Source organism: Orcinus orca, chromosome 8, assembly GCF_937001465.1.
Source record: "Orcinus orca chromosome 8, mOrcOrc1.1, whole genome shotgun sequence".
Classification (NCBI taxonomy): domain Eukaryota; kingdom Metazoa; phylum Chordata; class Mammalia; order Artiodactyla; family Delphinidae; genus Orcinus; species Orcinus orca.
This window is the reverse complement of record NC_064566.1, coordinates 78,493,032-78,511,243: the sequence shown is the minus strand read 5'-3', so window position 1 is coordinate 78,511,243 and position 18,212 is coordinate 78,493,032. Positions and strand designations below refer to the sequence as shown.

At 41.3% G+C, this 18,212-nt stretch overlaps 1 pseudogene; it reads right to left on the bottom strand.

Moving 5' to 3' along the window:
• Positions 1–395: 395 nt before the first annotated feature.
• Positions 396–3,597, bottom strand: LOC125965262 (lysine-specific demethylase 4D-like; annotated as a pseudogene).
• Between the last annotated feature and the right edge of the window lie 14,615 nt (positions 3,598–18,212).

The window sequence follows — 18,212 nt, the reverse complement described above, 5'->3', positions numbered from 1 at the left end:
CTTTGGTCGTGTTGCACTGCCTCGCATGGGCCTTCTGCGTCTGTTTGTTTTACAGTTGTCAATCAGTCAGTCTTCTGCGTCTGAAAATGCACGTTCCATGGCTTCCCTGGTGGTGCAGTGGTTGGGAATCCTGCCAGTGAAGGGGACACGGGTTCGATCCCTGGTCTGGGAAGATTCCACATGCCACGGAGCAACTAAGCCCATGCACCACAACTACTGAACCTGCGCTCTAGAGCCCACGAACCACAACTACTAAGCCCACGTGCCACAACTACCGAAACCTGTGTGCCTAGAGCTCATGCTCTGCAACGAGAAGCCACTGCAATAAGCCCACGCACCACAATGAAGAGTAGCCCCCCTGCTCGCTACAACTATAGAATGCCCACACGCAGCAACAAAGACCCAATGCAACCAAAAATAAATACATTTATTTAAAAAAAAAAAGACGATATTTTTAGGCTGTACGAAGATGGGCAATTAAAAGAAAAAATCTTACTGGAATGCATAAGGCTGGAAGCACACTGTGAACTTGCTACTATAGCTTTTTATGGTCTGTGGTGAAGAGAAAGAAGTGGTGGAAAATGCAGGCTCTTTTGCCTGTACAGCTACAGTGCCTTAGGAGGGGTGCAAGATGGCCACTATGCAGTGTCCTTAGTTTGCAGGGCCCAGAAGATGAAGCAACAAGGTACACGGCTGGTGTCCAGGGGCCCAGGCAACCCCACGTTTGGGCCATTCCCTGCCATCAGAAGCAAGCAGTGTCCATACCATCCAAGTTAAGGCAGAAGCCAAAGGACCATCAAAGTTCAGCAGCGGGATGAGAATACCTGAGAGGTACAACATTCTATGGCAGCTGTCCTCGTGGGAAGGTCCACTTCAGAGGCTGCTAGGAGCCCTGGTTGTCATGGTAGAAAGCATCTGCAGCTTGAGAAATGTGTCATTTCTAGGAGATAAAAGCATCTCCACTGAGGACAGGCCCAGCCCAGATTGTTGCTTGGCTGGGAGCTTCTGTGGTTTCTGGGGTGGAGGGTCAGATAAAGTCACATTTAGCAAAGTCTTCAGTAGTCATGGGCTCACAGATTGAATACCATGCATTGGTGAGGAATTCCTCGCAGGACTCAAGAGATGCAGGTGCCTCTAGCTTTAGCCCCAGGGTATCACAGTCAAGGGTGTGCGGGAGACTGGTCTCTGCAGCTGGGACAAGACTCTTAGAGGCATAAGAGTGGTCCAAACTTAAAATCTCACAGAAGTTCACGGGGGCCCTGCAGTTCCCAGCATCATCCCTGGGAAACACTCTCACAGTCCCAGGAACGTTGGGAGGAATCAAAGGGAGGCTGTCAAGGACACTGGATGTAATACCCTCCAGAGATGGCAGGCATGGGCCAGGGTGCATCGGATTTTCGGGATCCAATGGAGGACCCAAGGGTTGAAGATCAGGGGCGCAACAGCACCCGGAAGGCTTAGAAGGATGCTGCAGCCATGGGCTCAGCAATGCAGGGTTGTCCATCAAGGGATCGCCGGCAAACGGGAGCTGAGCTTCGAAGTCCAGAGATGGGTGTGTTGTGTCTAAGGACAAGCGCGTCTTAGTCCGGGCCTGGACAGTCGGATCCTGAGTCCCCTATTCCCGAGGACGACGACGAGGACTGTATCGTCCAGGTAGGGGGAGACCCGCAGCAGATGGACCTGCGGTCAGCGGCGGAGTCAGGCTAGGCTCCGCGGAGCTGTAGGAAGCCGCAGCCCCGAACTGGGCAGCAGAGCAAGAACCCCGGGCCGGCAAGGGGGTCGGGGACACAGGATCCACAGGGGCTCGACAGCGGGTCCCATGGCAGGCGGCCACTGGCGGACGGCAGTGCGAGGCGCTGCGGGACGGACAGTGCCTCCGGCGGAGCGTGGGTGCCCCAGGTGCGCGGACCTCCCTCCAGGCGTTCAGGAACTGGCTGCTGGGCTCCGTGGGCTGCGTGTGGTCCACAACGGTCTGGTCCTGCCCGCGTTTCCACAGCTCGTAGCGCTCCGGTTGCAGGATGTGCACGAAGGCGTCCATGGAGAAGGCGACCTGGGCCTCCCCACAGCTGCACTGCGATGCCACTTTGCCATAATCGATTCAGCGCAGGTAGGCGAAATTGATGGCTTCTGCGCAGTTAAAACCATGGTTGAAGCCAGAGTGGTAGCCATAGGGAAACGTCACTATGAACTCTCCAGCCTCCTGAGTGACCCGACCGAAGGGGATGCCGTTGTCCTGGAGGACCGTGGGCGAGATGAGAGCCACCTTGTGCCGCAGGAAGGCCTCACAGCACCGCGAGCTGCCCGGGAAAAGCTCCCTGGCCAGGCGTTCCAGGCGCCGGCCGTGCTCCAGGGGCACCGTATACCAAGTCTTGGGCTCCCCAAAGTGCAGGTAGTTGATGCTGTAAAGTTCCATGTCCTCCACGTGCCAGGCGAAGGCGGTCTTCCACATGCCGAAGTAAAGGTAGGGGGTGTTGACACCCTCGATGACCACTCCGCACTCCTGTTCCAGCAGGTCCTGAATGGTTCCCAGGTGTCCAAGGCTCCATTGCGTTGTGTTTTCATCGAATAAGGAGCCACTGACGTCCGCACCATATACTGGTGAACCATAGGGGCGTGTTTTCCAATATTTTCGCTCCAGATCCTCAAAATTAGAGTAGAATGGAGTCTGGTGTGTTTCACTGTTTGTTAAGCAGTGATACTCGCTCACGGTCATGGCTTTCTTCTTTTTGTGGTGCTGAGTAAACACACCTGCCTGCCCAGAAATCACCGGCTGGAGGGGAGCGGCTATTAAGATGTCATCGATGTCATCGTAGGTCTCTCTGGCTTTCCAGTCCTGGGGTGGAATGATCTTAGCCAGGCCTGCTTGGATTCCATATAAGCAATGTATTTATTGAAATCATTAAACTCTTATTTGGTTGGATGAAATACCATTATGCTACAACTTGGGTTCTGGGCCCAGTTGGACTTAGACTTCATAGCAGACTTCATAGCTTTCATTAATAAGCAAGAAACTCTCAAGATTTTACTTATGTTCTGGATAGGTGAGGATGCTGGAAAACACTACTTTTTCAAAAATGGGTTGGAGTATATCAGCAGGAACCCCCAGTAGACTTTAATGCAATGAGTTGATAATATTTCTTAGGCTTGCTGATTCTGCAGGGGACTCCACACTGGGCAGAAGCCTTGCTCAGGACTGATGCTGGCTGAGCCTGCAAGTCTGTGATGTCCTTGGTCGACACTTGGCTCTGGCCTCTTGAGGTCTAGTGAATCACCCAGCCCTGGGTGGGTATCCCAAATGTAGTGTCTTCAGGGCAGTATTGGAAACAAAACCTAAGAAAAAAAATACAGACAGGTTGCAAACTAATGTTTGGAGATAGTTACTAGGGAACTACAAATAACACACCACCATGGAATATAATTGCATATTCAAAGAAAGGCTAAAATTTCATAAGATTGACAGTACAAGAAATGGTGTTGTTGTGAACAGTGGAAATTCCTGTACTCTAGTAAGGAGAATGGAAATCATTACATTCACTTTGAAAAACTATTTGGACAGTATCCACTAAAATTGAACTTACCCGTGTGCTATGATTCATGCCTAGGATGTGCGTATGTCTGTGCAATGAAAGTCAAGTCCAAGAATGTTCAGAACAACATTATTTCAGTAGCCAAACACTGGAAACAACTCAAATGCCAGTCAACATTAGAATGGTTAAGTACACTGTAGTATATTCATACAATGGAATACAATACAGCAATGAAGATAAACAAGAACTACATGAAAATATAAGAATAATTCTATAAACAGAATACTGAGTAAAATTATCCAGACTCAAAAGAATACCTATTCTTTGCTTCCATTTATATAAAGAGAAAAAGGAGGCAATGTAATCTATGTTAGAAGTCAGACCAGCAGTTACCTTTGTGAGAGAGAGAGGTTGTGAGTGGGGGTGTGAGGAAGTCTCTAGAGTAATGTGAATATTCTATCCTGAAGCCAGGTGCTGGTTACACAGCCATCAGAATGGTTCATTGTCATAAATCATCAAGTTATGATGATATTTACAAATTTCTGTGAAATATTTTTTTAATTTATTTAAATTATTTAAATACATTTTACAATATAGTTTAGGGTGAAAAGCATTAAAGGATACAGGTATCTTTCATCGTACCAAAAGGAAAAGCAAGGGTGATTGAAAATATATGAACTAAACATTCAATTGAAGAAGCTATAAAATAGAAGAAGAGAAAGAAGGGGTAGGAGTAAAAAATAACTAAGAATAAAGACAAAGTTAATGAAAGAAAACACATACAACACCAAACACTGATGACCAAAAGTACTCTTGGAAGAAATTAATGATAGCAATAAAACATGGGCATAACTGAGCCTAAGAAAGAAGGGGAAAATAAACCACTAGGAATGAAACAGTGCACGAAAGAATTTTTAAGATCTCAAAAGAGAATCTTAGGAGAAACGTGACAGCAAGATTTTCAAAAGATAAGAGAAAAGAATAATTTTCTGGAGAGGAAACATATCCAAAATGGATCCAAGAAACACCAGAAAGCTTGAATAATACCCCAGTATAAGAAGCTGTTTCAAAGTATGACCCCTGAAAGTCCAGGAGACACATCATTTTATATGTGAATCTAGAAAAGTTGAAAGAAACAGTTAACTCTTATTGTGCAAATTGTCTCAGTATAGAAAAAGTTGGAAAGCTACTCAGATGAGGCTATTCTTACCTCTGATAACAAAACGAAAAAGGAAAATAAAAAAATAAAGCTACAGGCCATCTTTATTTATAAGCATAGATGAAAACATAAAATGGAATGTTATCCAAAGAAATACAGCAATATAATAAAAGAATAATTCATCATGACCAAATAGAAAGGAAGGATGATTCAACATTGGAAAATTTAATGATATAATTCAGAATATTAACAAAGTAAATGAAAAATACCATCATCTTATAGGTACCAAAAAAGCATTTGATGAAATGCCAAATCCATTCATGATTTTACATTCTTACTTGCAAAGCATCAAGAGAAACTTGTTTTGTAAGATAAAGAATTTCAAGGTAAAAAATAGCAAGGATCATTCTTAACAGTGAAACAAAAGTAACATTCTCATTAAAGTTAGGAAAAAGACATGCATCAACATGAAAAGCTTCTCAACATCACTAATTATTAGAAAAATGCAAATCAAAACTACAATGAGGTATCACCTCACACCAGTTAGAATAGGCATCATCAGAAAATCTACAAACAACAAATGCTAGAGAGGGTGTGGAGAAAAGGGAACCCTCTTGCACTGTTGGTAGAAATGTAAGTTGATAGAGCCACTATGGAGAACAGTATGGAGGTTCCTTAAAAAACTAAAAATAGAATTACTATATGATCCAGCAATCTCATGAGTGAGCGTATACCCAGAGAAAACCATAATTCTAAAAGACCCATGCACCCCAATGTTCATTGCAACACTATTTACAATAACCAGGTCATGGAAGTAACCTAAATGCCCATTGACAGACGAATGGATAAAGAAATCATGGTACATATAAACAATGGAATATTAGTGAGCCATAAAAAAGACCGAAATTGCGTGATTTGTTGAGACGTGGGTGGATCTAGAGATTGTCATACAGAGCGAAGTTATTTGAAAGAGAAAAACAAATATCGTATATTAACACATGTATGAGGAACCTAGAAAAATGGTACAGATGAACCGCTTTGCAGGGCAGAAGTTCAGACACAGATGTAGAGAACAAATGTATGGATGCCAACTGGGGAAAACTGCAGTGGGGTGGGGACGGTGGTGTGCTGAATTGGGCGATTGGGATTGACATGTATACACTGATGTGCATAAAATTGATGACTAATAACCTGCAGTATAAAAAAACACATGAAAACAGCTAATACTAAACTTTCTTTAGGTTATTAGTATGGAAATACATTAAAATAAATGTTTCAGACATTACACAAAACTTCTAAATATCTTATATGTTCTGGTATAATGTTATAAGTCATAATACTAGTTATTACTTTAAAATGTATATTTCAGAAATAACTAAATTTCCTTGTCAATCGCATTACTATGAACTTTCATCAAATCTTTAACCGTGGTCATTTTTAAGTCTTTTGTCATTTACAAAGAGTACTGCGTGTACTGTGATGCTTTTGCAAAAATGTTCCTATAAAAGGGTTTCATTTTCAAGGAATTCATGGAAAACACTTTGACAAGTACAGGTTTTTGGTAACTGACTATACTGTGGAACTGAACGAATGAGCATTTTCAGAACTCTAATGGCAAACTCATGAATTCATAACACTGCCTTACAAAATATCAAGAAGAAAAAAAAATTAATTACATGTGAATGAGAGAACTGATGAGGATGATAATAATTTTTGTGACTTTCTGTTTAAAAAAAAAAAAATCCCACAAGGACTCAGAGGCAAAAAATATACAAGTCAATTTTCACTGCAAAGTAAAGGAGCTGTTACAGGGGAAGATTACTGGACTGAATGTCACTATTATGACATAGTATGAGTGTGTTTCGTGTTTGGTAATTGCAATCATTGTTGCTTTTCTTGTGTTCATCCATTTACAATGCTTTCTGTCAGTTTATCTCTTGTAAAAATAAACTACAGGGTGTGTGTGTGAAAACAAAAACATATTGAAAACAATGTCAAAAATAAATTTCACTATGTATACTCCATGTTCAACTTGAACTCTATGGAGCATATGTAATAGTAATAATTTTAGGACAGAAAATATGTGTACAAATAAAAAAAGAAAAAACAAACAAACTATCTCATTAACCCAATTTCACGTGCTCCCTTAATACTGTTTCCTAATCCTGTTAAGCCCCCCTCATTTCCACCGTTCAAATATTCTTTGTTTCCCCTGTCTTCAAACTTCAAGCACACCTATTCCACCCCTCTTAGAATCCTTTGAATGTCCTAAGAGTCCCTAAGTGATCTGGCCCACCATCACCTCTTGATCTCACCCCTTTCTACCCTGCTCCTTGCTCTCTCATTCCAAACACATTCCTGGCTGTGTCTCAAAAAAGGCCAGTATACTCTTGTCTGATGGTCTTTGCACCCAGGCATCTCTCAAGCCTCAGCCCAAACATCAACTTCTCAGTGAAGTCTCCTCTGATATTCTTGCTTTGGATAAAAGAAGAGACAATTTTCCTTCCAAGAAAACAGGTACTCTCTCAAGAAAAGATTTCCAAATGAAACTTGAACTGATGGGCAGTACCCATGTATCTCTTCCAGATTCTACTCAAATCAGCCCCACCCTAACTCCATCATTCCTTATTCCACACAATTGAATGCAATCAGCTCTTCCAACTGTCTAGTAAAAGGCCTCATTTTTAATGTTATCAGCCCACAAAACACAGGTATTTTGCCTGAAATATTTACTTTAAGATTTCTTGCAAGAAAATATATGAGATCGAAAGGTTATAAAAATTTCAGGATCCTTTTAGGTACAGAGGGTTTTCCCTGGGAAAGCTGCCAGAATGGGAGGAGGTAGCACAGTGGTCAGGGCATTAAACACCACTAGTATATGGTGAGCACAAGTACCAGGGAGAGGAGAAGAAAACCATGCTAAAGAAATCCGTGGCGAAGAGCTCAACTGCCTTTAGGGAACAAAGGCATTGAACCTTCCTCACCCTGTAGTCTCCCCAATAAGGCTGAGAAAGATCAGCTGGCCTGCCACTGTTCCAAGTAATAGAAACTCCCCACATCTCCTATGGTCTGCAAGAGGTGCCAGAGGTCCCTATACTTATCTGGGGTCCATTCAAGACAAGAGGAAGCTGGGGCTGGGGCCCAATCCTCTAATACCCCTCTCTCCAAAGAGGCCACCACAATTTGGCTTAAACATAAAACCTTTATCCTTTGCGTCTGGGATCAGGGACAAAAAATATAACCAAGGAAGGGCTTGCTCTATGTGACCCCTGCTGGTAGCTTTTGAAGAGTGCATCAAACGAATGTTTGCTGCAGACCGGAATACTGATGGCAGGGGCCCTTTGAGTGAGCAGTAGTAGCTCTTTGTACCTCTGCCCTGGAGCCTCATGCACCGTGGAATATGCAGAAGATAGGTAACGGAGGATCAATGCACTCTTCTCCTTTTCCAACTTTAATGTCAAAGGATAAAAGAAACAATCTCGAGGTCTCTATAGAATGTATTGGTAATAAATGGTGGGGAGGGGAAGTGGTTGACAATCTAGCTCATCCCTGAGGGAGTGTGACAAATGCAGTTAACTTAGCCTCTAAAAATTGCGTGGAAGTCAAATAATCTCTCTCTTCCTATTCCAGAAACACCTGAGGAGCACTCAAGGGTCTTGGGGACAGATTGTTATAAAGGAGAAGCATTGTTCAAAAATGACCCTATATTTTCATCCTAGGATGCCTAAACAGTAGGCTAGCCTAGACTCCTTCCATGACTGGAGGGCTATAGCATCCAAAAGGGCCCAAGGTCCCCAGGTGCCTCCTAACGTACAGGGCTGCTGGCTTTCCCAGACAGCTCCTGTAAATGGCTGGCATGATATCTAGGCAGCTTAATTCCCCAAGCAGTCTGAAGGTCCCTTTCCTAATAAAGTGGCTGTCATCAAAGCCCTATATGAAGGAAGAGCAATGGGGAAGGGGCCTCCACGACAACAAAGCCCTCCTCAACATGGGATGCCTCTCCATGTAGATGCTGAAGAAATGCAGAGCCTATGTGTGCCTTGGTCTGGATGTGTTTCCTGAACTCATATTGTATGACTTTGTGGAATTTTCCTCCATGCAGAAGGGGACTCAGAAGATGGGAAGAAAGCAAATAGTAAGGTTTCATCAGGGTTAGGGTTTTCCAGCCATGTGTATCTCAAGGAGAGAGGAACAAGTGTCTTGATGGATTGGATGGAGGGATAAGAGAGTGATTAAAATGATGGGCCAGTAAATTTATCCTGGGTAAAAAAGGAAATGAGAACATGAGGGCAATGATGGAGAATGAAAGTGTGTTTGATTCACGGGCTGAATGTCTCCATTAGGTCAAATACTTCTATTAAAACACACGGAAATGTAAGCTAGAAAGAGAATGGAATGCTTGAAACATAGGTGGTACTATCATTATTACCATTTTATGGAGGAAGAAACTGAGGTATAGAAAAATTTATATTTAAGTTAATAGCTTGTGTTCTCAATCCCTACAGTTATTTTTGTACTTGACTTATCTTCCATATAAAACTACTTTGAGAGCATTCTCTAGGCCTTTTTCATCATCATATTTTCCAAGGGATCTTGGTACTTCATGTACTGCACACTCCAAAAATGTTTATTAAAAAAATAAGTAACGAAAATCATTTGGCACACACTGCAGTCTCTCTCCTCTTGGTTACACCCCATCTTTCTTCCTACTCTCCTGTCTCAGGGGAAGAGAAGATACTCTCCCTCTCCAGAGCTAATCGTGCCATTTAAACTCCTTAAATAGACACCTCACATGCATTCCAAAACTATGCTCAATTAAATGATCACTATCACCTCTGTAAAGAGTTAAATCATCAGTCATCAGTCTGTTTCCTGATTTAAGCTGCATCCATTCTCTTACCTTCATTTCAATACCCAACATGTGAAAACATAAGCAAAAATAATCCACCTTGACAAAAACATTTCCTCATCTCTCTTGTTTTCTGATTCTGACCCCACTTCTCCACTGAAATTCATCTCTGTAAATCATCACATTGTCTCCCAAGTGCTGCTCCATGGGTTAGACTTTATCTCTCTACATCACTGATTCATGGCACACCTCCTTCCTCCTAAAATGTCTCCGACCTCCAGGGCACTGATAGTCTTCTTCGGTTCTTTTCTTTCTCCTTGGTTCCACTTCTTTTCCTACTATACAAATGCAGTCTTATTTCAAAGCTCAATTCTCATCTCTCAACTTTTTATTTTTCCCCTTAAATTTCCTTTTTATGTTCACAGCATTCTTTAGTATCACACTCTCTCTCTCTCTTTGAAGATATTATTTAGTGCCATAGCTTTCTCGAATAGCACTGACTTTCTCCTGCGCTTCTGATTTGCTTTTCCTTCTTGACTGGCCACTGGGCCCCTGAAAATCAACTTGTTTAGTACAAAATGATCATCTTTATCCTGAAATTAACTTCTTCCTTTAGAAATCTTCTTTTCTAAGGATGGTAATACAGTATCCTAGTTACCGTTGGCTATTACATCTCCCTCTCCCTAGACATAGAGCCGCTGATGTCAGGAGATCCCATGACAGTCTACTGTGAGGCCCCAGGGACATCTGTATACCCCAGGGAGGCTTCCTGTGCTCTCCTTCCTTATATAAGGAGCCAAGGATCCACCTGCCTTCCTCTCCTACTTACAGCTGTCACCACTCAAGCTAGACCCTGAGGATCTACAAGTACTGCTCATCTGTATCATGTGATAATCTGCCCATCTCACCCTAATTTATAATCTTAACAATTCTTCTACAATGATTTTATTTAAAACTATATAAAAATATAATCAAATTCTTCATTCTATATGAAAACTTCCTCTAAAGAAGTGAAAAGAGAAGAGTGAAACAATTTAGAAGGAAAATTATGTCAAAAATTTAAATACCATGCTAAGGGTCTTTCCTCTAATAAACAATAAAATGCTGATTACGAATAACAAACAGGCCCTCATTTCTTATTGAATTATTAATAGACAATGAAAACAAGCCTTGAGTTGAGTTTTTGCTTTTCTTATTTTTTGGTTTTGCACGTGGCATGTGTGATCTTATTTCCCTGACCAGGGATCAAACTCGTCCCCCTGCAGTGGAAGCAATGAGTACTAACCACTGGACTGCCAGGGAAGTCCCCTGTATTTGTTTTATAAACGAAATTATTTCCTTTTTACATTTCTAAGGATCCTAGGAGGAATGATGCCGGGCTACCATGTATATAAAATAAATAATCTAGATACACATTAGTCTTCAGATATTGAGCATCGAAAGGAAACACTGTGATTTTGTAAGTGTAACTCTTTGTGCAAATCAAAACTTCTCAGAATTTGCCGATTACAATTCCGGTGATCATTCAGTGCTCCAGACAAATGTCTTCTCTATGGGTCTCAGATGGTTGCTTTTACTGTGAAACCGCCTCCATGTTTCTTTCAATTGGAGCCACAGGTACTAGTTGAGAATAAGTACCCTTTCGTTTCAGTTAGTCTTCCATTTTACCCTTATGCATGGTATCCCCAGTAACACAGAAATTCTTCATCTAAGGAAACTTGACAATTCCGACAATTGAAGAAAAGTATTTTTAGCAGAATGATTAGACTTGATGGACTTCTGGAAATTCGGAGTCTTGCAAAAATAATTCCTCCAAGCTTTCCTGGTGTGTGTGTGTGCGCGCGCGCGCGCGTGTGTGTGTGTGTGTGTGTGCGCGCGCGCGCGTGCGTTTGCGTGGGTGTTTTAAACTGGGGAAGGTAAGAAGTGAAGTCAGTTTAATAAATCCTCTCACTGTGGCCATTGTCCAGTTTGCTTATTGTACAGATTGCTCAACAATTTCAGGACAGCAGGAAAGCCTTCTTGTCTTTTACGTTCCGTGCATATTTCAAAGCTATTATTTCAAATGAGGATTGTTGACAGAATGCCTCAGACCTTAGCCATTGTTTCTGCTGACAGCCAATATCTAAATGCTGTGTTTAATAAATTTCCTCCCAAGTTAGAAAGTCTACTTACCGTTTATTGAAAATAATTATACCCATATTATTTGATGGCAAAATAAATTCTATTTGATGGAGATAAGTGACTCAACGTTCCCCCTATTATTGGACAGTTATTTTGTTTTTTACTTTTCCACAAGTATTACTAATCCCATATAAATATCCTATACTTCAGTACCTAGATCAGTATATTTGGTAAAACATTAAATAATGAAATGCCTTGGATTAGATATCTAGAAATGGAATTTCTGCATTGCAAGATTTAAACATTAAAAATACTTATAATGTATCGCCAAACCTTTCCGGAAACATATCACATCCTCACCATTTACATCCTCACCATTAACTTTACTCTGAAAAACAATCTTTAATAATTTGTTAAGAAAATAATTGTGAAAAATTTTGGTGAAAAACTGTAGCTCAAGCTTTAATTTATACTTCTTAAATTACAACTAAGATTGACTTTTTCGTCTTCAGTGAATCTAGCCATTTGTATTGCTTCATATCCTTTGCCCATTTTTCTCTAATATGGTTCTAGTGTTTTTTCTCATCTACTGACATCAACATTTTATATATTATGTGACTATTTCGCATATTTTACACAGTATATGAACATTTTACAAATTGCTTATGTGAATACTTTACATGTTAAACCCTTTGTTTAATCTGTTCATAGTGCTTTCCCAGTTTGCCATTTCTTCAATTTACATTTAATTTTAATTTTAAATGGTTTCGGCACATATTTCAGTTTAGTATATTAAAATGTTGAGTGGGTCTTTTCCTTCGTAATGCCTTTCATGGCCTTTATGTTTAGAAAGTTAGAAAGTTATTTGCCCATCCAGAGACAGATAAATATTATCTTATGGGGTTTTTTCTCTTTCTATGGTAGTTGTACTTTTAATTTGGATTTTAGTTATACCTTTAATTCTAACTGCGGTTTTTGGTTTGTTTTATTAACTTTTTTTTATTGTTTTGCGTGTATGGTATGAGGAATAAGGGAGATGTAAGTATGATTCCTAGTCCTAGTTTGTTGTCTTCCTCTCTATTAGTTTATAGGAGCTTTCCTTTGTCCCAGTGCTCTTAAATTTCTTCCATCTCAAAATTCTTATGCTTTAGTTTTATGAAAACTTTTTAGTTCCTTCTTTGACAACTTCCTCTAGTTTTTCCCTCTGTACATTTTCTCCTGTATTTGGATATCAGACCTCATGGACTGGACCTCCAATTCTTGTGTCTTTTCTTCTTCCAACTTTCTATCCCCTTATCACTATGCTTTATCTTCTGAAATTTTCTCTCATCCTTATCTTGTAAACCTACTTCTATTGTCTTTTTCATTTCTCCTATCAAACTTTTAATATTTAACAGTTCATTTCTGTCCCCATAGCTTTTTCAAGTGTACATAGCTTCCTTACCTGCCCCCCACCATTGTCCTATTTTTATTTCACAGGTGCACTTATTTCTTCTCTCAGAAAATACTAAAACCCGGACCCATATTGTGAAAACAAGCTTCATGTAACAATCCTTATGCTTAAAATTGACACTGCAATCTAGTATTTCTGCTGTGTTCTATTTTGTTCCCCTTTAAAAAATATGCTGCTGGTAACCCACAAAGTTGTTTCTATGACCCACTAATGGCTCATGTCCTGCAGTTTGGAAAGAAATATTATATAAATCATGTTAAGGCTTTTGATCTTTCAACGTCAGAGACACAATCACATTTGTTTTCCGTGCAGAAATGGACAGACTGGAGTGGCCCAGAATAAATGAAGACAAACATTGATAAAGATCCAGATGAGAGATGGTACCTTTCCTGGGGTGGTGGTAGAGACAGAAGCAGATTGCCTACTAGGGTGCCTTCACTCACATCTTATTATTTAATCTTATTTCCTCAGTGTGCCACGTGGGGAACTGGACCAGAGCATTCAGATGCTTGTCCAAGATGGCATAATCAGTGAGTCCTGAGCCAGATTTGAGCCAGGTCCGTCTGTTTCCTAAGCCTGGCCTTTCCTCTAAGTCACAGCAAATCCATGAGGTGAGCCTATAAAATAGGAGAGAAATTGTCAGAAGAGCACATTTTGGAGCTTAAGAACCAATTCCTTGGAGGCTTCAATACCTGAAAAGGTTGACTATGTTTGGCCCCTGAAATGAAACCTAAATTTATTTCTTAATTAAAAAAACAAAAAAAAGACACATACACTGTGATGTCACAGTAACAACCTGACTTGGAGTCCCCTTTGATCTCGAGTTGATGACCTGGTCATGTGGTACTTGTCCCTCAGCCAGGTCATCCTTACCCTTGTACACCTCTGCCACATCCTCCATGCGAGGATGTGAGGATTAGGATTTCCATGGGATTTTTTAATATTTTTATTACTATCTAGGATTATACATGTTCCCCAATGTCGATTCATGTTGTCAACTCTAAACACAATTAAACAACTAGAAATCAATCCCTCTCTTTCTCATGTTCTTTATACATGCTCTATTATGCTACTTGTCATGTAAGGGTATTAATCATTCCTCTGTCTTCTCTACTAGATTATGTACTTTGGGGGACAGGGTGGGCCCTTCTTAGTCTCTGGGTCCCATTGGCTACCACAGAGTCTGGAGTAACAGATGTCAAATTTGATAATTATGTTGTATTTGAAAAAATGCAGAATATATAAATAAATTCTCAGTTTTTATGACTAAAGCCCTTATATGATTTTAATTCACTGTTTTTCAAACTTTCTTGATCCCTGCCCCCCCCCCCCCCGCTTTGATAAGCATAACTATCTCTGCCACTACTCCCCCACCCTCTTCGGCAAATTCTACTTTTTCCCCAGACCCCTGTCAGTGACCAACACGCACATAACACAGAACATTTGCACATCCCACAGCCAGGCTGATTTTGTCTACTTTAGTTCCTTTTACTTTATAGTACAAACAAGAAAGCTTCTTTTTGTTTGCCTGCTTTCCAAAGGGAAGTTATATGATGATATTGAGTTTACTTTTGCAAATTACAAATGTCCTCACCCCAAGATTCTAGAACACAGTACGTCATGGGAGTACCTTGATCTAATTAAAGTTTTTACTGACAGCTCATTCTAGGGGAAGCCTGTCTTTCCCAGCATCTTTATGAGCCATAATTCACTGTCTCCATTTGGTCACCTCTGGTCCCTTTTCTTTGCCACTGACTCTCTTCTCCTGGGGACGAGGTTTCTAACCAGATCCTCTTAGGTCTCAGCACTCACACCCATGCCAATCCAACATGTGTCAATAGCTGTCAGCAAAGACCTGAAGGGGAAGAATAATGGCTGATGTGGAATAAAATGACATTCTACTTGGATTTCAGTGGTTTGGTTGATTCTTTTCCAAGCTGTTTGAAGACAGGAGTCAAACTAGACCCTTCTCCAGCCCTGCAGTCCTCACCACCTCTTCTCTCATACCCAGTTTTGAATCCCTTCATCCCCGCCAATCCATTCTGCAGCTGGAGTGACTTCCTAAAATAAATCTGATGACATCATCCTACTCTTACAGCCCGTCAATCGCTCTCCATGTGCCTTAGGATGAAACCCTGCTACCTCCCTGACCCCCAACACCACTGAGATCTGATCCCTTCCTCTTGGGCCTCACCTCTGGCCTGTGCCACCTGGCTGTCTTTGCTCTGAGCAGTACTATTCAACTTTTTACAGTTTCTGCCACAGACAGTGCTCTCTCTTGTCCTGAGACTTTACATCATAAAATACTTCCCTTGGCCTGGAATTTTCACCTTGTATTCCCATCCCTTCAACTCTTTCATTTACCTTTTCCCTTTTTTTTTTTTAAACACAATGCAGCCAAACATTAGGTCCTCAACTCATCCATCTTCCTAACAAGCATGTCCTCACTCACCCCTTAACCTCCTCCTGACCTACGTGATGTTAAGGGCCCTTTCTGATTGTGCCTCTTTTTTTTTGCAGCATTTGGGACCTTAGTTCCCTGACAGGGATCAAACCCAGGCCCCTACAGTGGAAGCACAGAGTCCTAATCACTGGACCACCAGGGAACTCCCTGATTGTGTCTATTAATCCCAGTATTTCCCCTGTATCTAATTGCTACCTTCCCCCTCATATATATACATAGTGCCTGCTATACAGTAAGTGTTCAATACAGGGATTAAATAAATGAATAAAAGAAAGGGAGAAAAACCCTTCCATGAAATTTCACTTGGAGTCTCTTGGCTCTAGTCCATTCATTCATTATCAAAATGTTTTTAAAACATCTACCATAAGCACCAGCTAGATGCCGAGTATCCAGGGAGGAACGAGCTTAGACCTGGTCGCTGCTCTCAGGCCAGCACCTCGCAGGGCTCCATGGGTAACCAGAAAAGAAAGCAGAAGTTAACTGATGCTCTGCCTGAGACAGGGAAGGACAACGCTGGGGAACTTTCACGCCACCAGTGAGTTCTGTAACATAGACTTCAGGCTGTGTCACCTCTAGCCCAGGGCAACACAGATACAGAACTTGGTACCTCAGAACCTGAAGTAGGTAGGGAAGACAGACAGACAGACAGACAAGAAGTTTCGATACAGTGTGAGAAGTGCTCTTTAAGAGAGCTATGTGCTATGAGGGCAGAGAAAGGTCGCTGAAGCTAATCTGGGGAGAAGTAGCTCTGAAAAAACAGCAGCAATGGTGTAAAATCATACTTAATGATGAGATATGTTGAAACTGTGGCTTGTAAACTAGAATGATTAAATTTCTAGGTTCCTGAAGCTACTTCTTTGTCACTCCTCTCTGTTGATTGTCAAACTCTTGTATGAAATTGACAGGTAGTGAGGAAATTAACCATATTTGCATTATGAGGAGAGGCAAGGAGGCTGAGGAGTAGGTGCTATTTGGGTGAGGATGCCTGATTCATTTTCCTCATCATGACTAAACCTAAGAAAGGACACCAGGCTCAACCCTCAAGTGAGAAGCAGAAGGCCTCAGAGTCAAAAGGGGTGGTTGACACCCAAGCCAACAGGAGGCTGAATCACGCTCTCCTGAAACTGTGGGCAGAAGTGTCTTCTTTCTGGCAAAGCTAAACCTTGGATGATGTCTAGAAGTAATACTAGACAACCTCAGTCCTCACAGAAGCAGCCATGTGTCCACATGCACACTCTCACCCCATGACCTTGCACTAAAATGGACATATGGTCCATAGAACTCCTGAGCACTTCCGGATTGCTCAGCTTTTGGATATAGATCCAGATGTTAGGGGACAACTGCAGACAGGAATAACTTTGAGTCTCCTCATGCAGAGAAATATTTAAAATAACTTTTCTGAAACTTTCTTTTTTCGGCTTTCCTTATCTGCAGGGAGAACAGTGTAGTGGTTATGAGCTGGGCCCTGGAGTTAGACTGTCTGGGTGCAAATGCAGTGTGCTCCTGGGCATATTGTAGAACCTATCTATGCCTCAGTTTCCTCATCTACAAAATCAGGATAGTGATAGAACCTACCTCCTAGAGTTGTTTTAATTAAGACAACATGCATTAATATACCATGTTTCATTAATTCTAAGACATGCATTTTTCACATTTTAACATGTCTGAAATTGAGGTGCAATTTACAGTCAATAGCATAGCAGAGTTTAGTTGCCTCAGTGGTAGGAAAAATAATGGTGTAGCTTATAATCAGTGGCATCTTAGATGTGATGAAATTCAGGATACAAAGAGCTTAGAAAAATACATAGCACATAAACAGTACTAAATGAATATTTAATAGATGATAGAGATATAAAATATATATAGCTCTTTTAACTTCATCAGAGCCAAAATATATACCTCAATTTTAAACCAATGTCCCAGATAGCAATGGCAAATGATAACATGACTGACCCATTTCCCAGGAAAGAAAGAAGATGCTCTTAATACTTGGCCTGGAGTTGGTGGCAGCACCTGGTACCCATCCCTTTATCTTAGCCAAGATCTCAGAAAGGTGATATAATTGAGACCTACTGAGATGTGGATACCTTGGACAGGTAAAAGTTTGATGCCTCTTTAGGTCAACATTCTTTTCCTAATCATTTATTAGAGCGACTGGTACTCTGAGACACAGCAGAGAAGTAGGAGCTCTGACAATGAGGCTCAGAAATCCAGCTCTCACCCCAAACCTGCATATAGCAGGGAACAAATCCAAAGCCCTAAGTTAACCAACTGCTCTTCTTAAGAGGATAGTGATCCTTGGACTACCATTCCCCAAGTGACTAATGAAAGTCTTGTTTTCCAATTGTAGACCCCGCTTTCCATAAGAGAAGTTGCAATAAACACATTTTTTAAATACCAGCAAATTTCCAGTGATGCTCTAGTGCACCTTGGAGACTGGTTCTATAAGCAACTCCTAAGCCTCCCCGACCAACATTAATTCAGCTCAACTCTGGGCCCCAAAAGGAGTTTATTCAGATGGCAGACACGCAGACATGAGTGAATATTATATATTTAGGCAGGGGATCAAAAGGAGCTTCCCTGGCCTTTTGTTTCTTGCTGATTGTGTGTCCCCTTTAAAATGTATCCGACTGTCAACA